Source organism: Panicum virgatum, chromosome 8K (assembly GCF_016808335.1).
Source record: "Panicum virgatum strain AP13 chromosome 8K, P.virgatum_v5, whole genome shotgun sequence".
Taxonomy (NCBI): domain Eukaryota; kingdom Viridiplantae; phylum Streptophyta; class Magnoliopsida; order Poales; family Poaceae; genus Panicum; species Panicum virgatum.
Window position 1 is genome coordinate 30,906,037 of NC_053143.1, and position 6,027 is coordinate 30,912,063.

Consider the following 6,027-nt stretch of genomic DNA (forward strand, 5'->3'; position numbering starts at 1 on the left):
TGAACGTTCTCCTACTTCTGACCACATCAAAGGGGTTCTGCACTTTCTCCCATAGAGAGCCTCAAATGGTGACATGCCTAAGCTTGCCTGATAACTGTTGTTGTATGAGAACTCCGCATAGGGCAAACTCTGTTCCCAATCTTTACCATAGATAAGGACACATGCCCTTAACATATCCTCCATAATTTGGTTTACCCTCTCTGTCTGTCCATCAGTCTGTGGGTGATAGGCCGAACTGAAATCCAATTTGGTCCCCATGGCCTTATGCAGACTTTTCCAAAACTTGGAGGTGAACTGGGTTCCCTGATATGATATGATTCTACTAGGTACACCGTGCAGCTTTACTATATTATTCACGTAAAGCTGGGACAGCTTTTCTCCTCCATAGTTGGTTCATACGGGTAAGAAGTGCGCGATTTTGGTGAGCCGGTCCACTATTACCCAAATGGAATCATAACCTTTCTGGGTCTTGGGCAATCCTACCAAAAAATCCATTCCTATCTCATCCCATTTCCAAACTGGGATAGGCAGAAGTTGTAGTAATCCTGCTAGCTTCTGGTGCTCAGCCTTGATCCTTTGACATGTGTCGCAATGGGCCACGAACTGGGCAATGTCTGACTTCATTCCATTCCACCAATACTTTTGTTTTAAATCCAAATACATTTTGGTGGACCCTGGGTGAATGGAATATGCCGAGTTATGAGCCTCGTCCATGATCATTTGCCGGAAGTTCCATTCTTTGGGTACACAAATTCTATCCTTATACCACAAGGTTCCCTTTTCGTCAACTCGAAAATCCGGTGCTTTGTTTTCTCCGGTATGTTTGCAGATTCTCATTAAATCCTTGTCTGATCCTTGTGCCTTTCTGATTATGTCCACCAGGGTAGGTTGGGCACTCAGCTTGTGGCTGGAGCCTCGAGGGACAATATGCACATTCAATCGTGCCATTTCTTATTGCAGATGGGCATCTTTGGGTCCATAAGATTTCCGCCTTAAGGCATCGGCTACCACGTTAGCTTTTCCGGGGTGATAATGAATTTCCAAATTATAATCCTAAACCAATTCCAACCATCTTCTTTGCCTTAAGTTCAAATCCGACTGGGTGAAGATATACTTCAAACTCTTATGATCAGTGTAAATCTCACACTTATTTCCAATCAAGTAATGTCTACAAATCTTAAGGGCATGCACTACGGCTGCAAACTCCAGATCATGTGTTGGGTAATTCTGCTCATGAGGCCTGAGTTGTCAGGAAGCATAAGCTACTACCTTTCCGTCTTGCATGAGGACACATCCTAACCCTTGGCGGGATGCGTCACAATAGATGACAAAGTCCCGGTGGATATCTGCTAGGGTTAGTACTGGAGCAGTTGTCAATCTTCTCTTCAATTCCTGAAAACTCCTTTCGCAGGACTCTGTCCAAACAAACTTCTTTTCCTTTTTAAGCAACTCTGTCATGGGCCGAGCTATCTTGGAGAATCCTTCAATAAATCTCCAATAATACCCAGCTAATCCAAGAAAGCTTCTGATTTCACTAACATTAGTTGGTTGCTGCCAATTGGAAACCGCTTCAACTTTCTCAGGGTCGACTGCTACTCCTGCGATCAGAATATGACCAAGAAAAGCCACTTTGTCTAGGCAAAATTCACATTTGCTGAATTTAGCATAGAGCTTGTGCGCTCTCAACTTTTCCAAAACTAACCGCAGATGTTGCTCGTGTTCCTGGACACTCTTGGAGTAAATAAGTATGTCGTCGATAAAGACTACGACAAACTTATCTAACTCTTCCATAAACACCTTGTTCATGAGGTTCCTGAAATAAGCAGGTGCATTCATGAGTCCAAAAGACATCACGGTAAACTTAAACTGCCCATATCGGGTGACAAAAACTCTCTTTGGGATGTCACTTTCCTTAATCTTGAGCTGATGATATCCTGACCTCAGATCAATCTTGGAGAAGTACTTGGCTCCTTTTAGCTGGTCGAAGAGATCATCAGTTCTGGGGAGAGTGTACTTATTTTTGATGGTGACCTCATTCAGTGCGCGATAATCCACACACATCCTCATACTTCCATCCCATTTCTTGACAAACAGAACTGGGGCTCCCCATGGGGATGAATTAGGTCTGATAAAACCACTTTGTTGTAACTCCTCTAGTTGCTTCTTCAGCTCCGCTAGTTCTGGGGCTGCCATCCTATAGGGTCTCTTGGCTATGGGAGAGGTCCCTGCGGCAAGGTCAATGGAGAACTCTACGTCCTGGTCTGGTGGCATTCCAGGGAGTTCGTCGGGAAAAACATCAGGGTATTCATTCACAACTGGAACTCCTAAGGATTTCACATCCATACTGAAAACCATAGGGTCTGGTCCACTTCCCCGAGTATGGCAGGTCACTTGCATCCCATCCGAGTTGGTTAGGTGTACTACCTTGTCAGCACAACCTATGAGGCCATTGTGTAGGCTTAACCAGTCCATTCCGAGGATCACATCTATTCCTTTAGACTTAAGTATTACTAGATCTGCTAGGAATTCTACCCCAATTAAATTGATCCTTACTCGTAAACAACCCAGCTGACACTTTATGTCACCTCCAGGCGTACGGGTTAATAGAGATGTTTTTAGTAGTACTGTAGGGATTTTATGCTTATCCACAAAGCTTTACGATATGAATGAGTGTGATGCTCCAGAATCAAATAATATTGCTGCCAGAGTTGAGCTGACTAGGAACTCACCAAGTACCACTCCTTGTGCAACCTGAGCCTCCTGGGCGTTGATGTGGTTGACGCGGGCTCGTCCGTAAGGCTGCTGGTTGTTGCTGTTGTTGCCCTTGTTGTTGCTGCCGATGGGGACACGGTTGGCTCTGGATACAAGTGGCCTAGGCCCATTCACCGAGTTGGAGAAGGTTGATGCAGCAGGCTTGTTTTTGGCATATGGACAGTTGGTGATGTAATGCCCTGTCTCACGGCAGTTGAAATAGGCCCTAATATTGTTGTTGTTGGTAGTGACTTGGCTAGCATTGCTCTGCGGGGCCTTCATGGTGGTCTGGCTTCGGAACTGTGTGTTAGGAATCTGGGAGCCGGTCACCTGAGACTGGGTCCTATACTGCATTGGGGCCTGAGATTTTGGTGCAGTATAGCTGAAGCTTCTTGGTTTCTGAAAGCGGTCCTGCTGGCGGGCCTTGCTTTCCAGGAACTTGCGCTTGTTATCCTTCCTTTCCTCAGCTTTGGCCCTTTCTGTGATAATGGCCTTATTCATCAGAGTATTTAAGTTTGGGTAGATCTGAGGGAAAGCAAGGTCCGAAGTTCTGGGTTCAATCCCTTCTTGAATATGTCCTACTTCTTTTCATCATTGTCCACTTCCTCTGGTGCATAGCGGGCAAGCTCGATGAACTGGTGGGTGTACTCCTCCACTGACTTGTTTCCTTGCTGCAGTTTGTGGAACTCATCCGCCCTGCGCTTCATGGTGGCTGTGGGGATATGATAGCGATGGAACTCCTTCACAAATTCCTTCCAAGTGATGGTGGAGGCATCTTCGGCAGCGGCACAGTAGTTTTCCCACCAAACTAAGGCAGTTCCAGTGAGTTGGTGAGCTGCCAGAAGAACTTTGTCTCGATCTTGACATTCGAACGGCTCGAGCTTCCGTTGGATCACACGCAGCCAGTCATCTGCATCCAAGGGGTTGCTGGATCCGGCAAAGGTGGGTGGCTTGGTTCTCAGGAAAGCTGTCAGCTTGTCATTCATGGTCTGCTCTCTTGGCTGCTTATTGACGATGGCATTGGCCAAGGTTTCCAGTATGAGAGTCTAATTGTGTATTATCTGTGCCAGGTCCCCGAGGGGTGGTGGTGGTGGCAGTGGCACTTCCCCTTGGCTTCCTTTTCCTTGCTGGTCTACCTCCTGCTCCTTCTGATTTGGGTCTTGTCCGTGCCCATCTTGCGGTCCTCCTGCGCCAGGGGCTGCAGGGGTCCGACTGTGGGAAGCTTTTGAACCGCGTCAGGAAGATATCTGTTGATTGGGTAAAGTCTTTGTGAGATTGAGATTAAGTGATGTTTAAGTTATTTAGTTCGTATTTTTGTAAAGTCAGAATCTACCTCCTGCCGAAAAGCACACAAGCACACAGAACAACAAGCACAACAACTTTATTACTGCAGGGGGGTACAACATTGGCGCAAGGCTAAAACACGTACTACACGACTGGGTACAAAGGCCACACTTAAGGGTACAACTTAAGCCATAGGGGATAGGAGGGCTTGTTCTAGTGTGGCGTCGGGGCATGCTACTCGTGGGGCGAGCCTTCTTCTGAGACGGAGTGTGCCTCCAGGGGAATGAGCAGTCCTTGATCACTGACCTCTAGGTTTCCTTTTTCCCAGGGTTGCTCAGCAGCCTCTCCTTCATCGGCGGCAGTAGGCCCTTCAGGGTTCTCTGGTGGGGCTTGTGGGGTCCCAAAAAAGTGGTCCCCATCCTATGATGGGCGTCCCAAGTAGGACATGGTTTTCCCCAATTGCCGGGATTGGCGTTCCACTTCTGGTCCATTCTTGCATACGTCGGTCCCGGGCCTGTCTGAGGCTCTCTTGGGCAACTGCTTCGCTACTGACCACGGTTGCGGCTCTTGCCTCGGCTTGATCCACCCGGATCTGATGCATCCTTACTGCGAGCTCTGCTTGCTTGGCCCGATGGGTCTGCTCCCTTAGGATGCTAGCTTGCTCGTCAAAGAGCTGATCCAAGGAGGCTAGGTAAGTAGCCACTTGGTACATGGGGTCATCTTCATGGCGGCGCCGTTCCAGGCTTCTCATGCGAGCCTCCCAAAACTGGAGTTCTGGTGGCCGGGGGAAAGAACCTCATTGGTGTAGGGGTGAGGTGTCCATCAAAAATCTGCACAAATAACGGAGCGCCTTCCTGACCACCAAGAGATAAGTGTCTTGGTACCTAAACCCCATGGCGGTCACTCACCATGGCTGGATGTCGGGGTAGCAGTCACTTTTGGCAATGACCAGGATCACCCTGCAGCGGAGGGTTCCATGGTGCTCGTACTCCCTGCTGTAGTACCTTGGGCGTTCCGTAACACCAAGGATCTCCAGGGCATTGATCAAAAGGTTGGGGAACCCAGGTGCAGCTTGGCAAATGCCATGTGTCCATCCTTCCTCAGCCATCTGAAAACAAAGATAGGGTGAACGAGCTTTGCACAAATACTTGGGTACAAAAGGGAATAGACGGTCCTTATTTCATCACAAGGTTGGGTACATGGTTTATGGATACATTATTAAGATAGCGGTTCTAGCCTAGACATACTATTCTCTACTCATGGGGATGCTTCCTCAAACCAGGTGCAGCGCTTCTTTGGTGGAAGACAGTGCTCTTAATCTTCGGTCTGAGTACCCTTATCCCAATGGGTTTCTTAGGGTTCTTCTTCTAACATCCCAGCTTCTGTCCTGGGCGCCTCATGATTTTGCCATTGGGCTTGGAGAGCGGCTAGGGAGTTCTCAGCTCGTATGACTCGTATCCGTTGTACTTCCATGTCTTGGATTGCCTTTTCCGCCTGGCGGATTTGGTGCTTCAGTTGTGCCGCCTGTTCTTGGTAGAGTTTGTCCAAGCCGGTGAGGTAGATGGATAGGTGGGAGACCGTATCTTCTAATTCTTCTTCTTCCCTTCCAAGTCCTCTCATCCGGGCAATCCATGTGCGTCCTCTTCCTCTAGTAGGCGGGAAAAATCACATAGGAGTCTGTTGGAGACGATGCTTGTAAACCACACGCAGGCGGCGCAGGGCTTTTCGGGCGGCCTTTCGGTAGGTGTCTGGGAAGCAAAAGCCAGTGGTGGAGACGAACCAGGGTTCCACGTCAGGATAGCGGGTGTTTTTTCCCACAAAGATCATCATGTCGCACCGAAGGGTGCCCCTAGAGTCGCACTCCCGGTAGATGTACTCCGGTGGGTCCACAACTCCGACGCGTTCCAGGCTGAGTAGCAACAACTTAGGGAGGCCAGGCTCTGCGGGGCATATTCCGCCACTCCATTCTTCGTCTGCCATCTGGAACTAGGC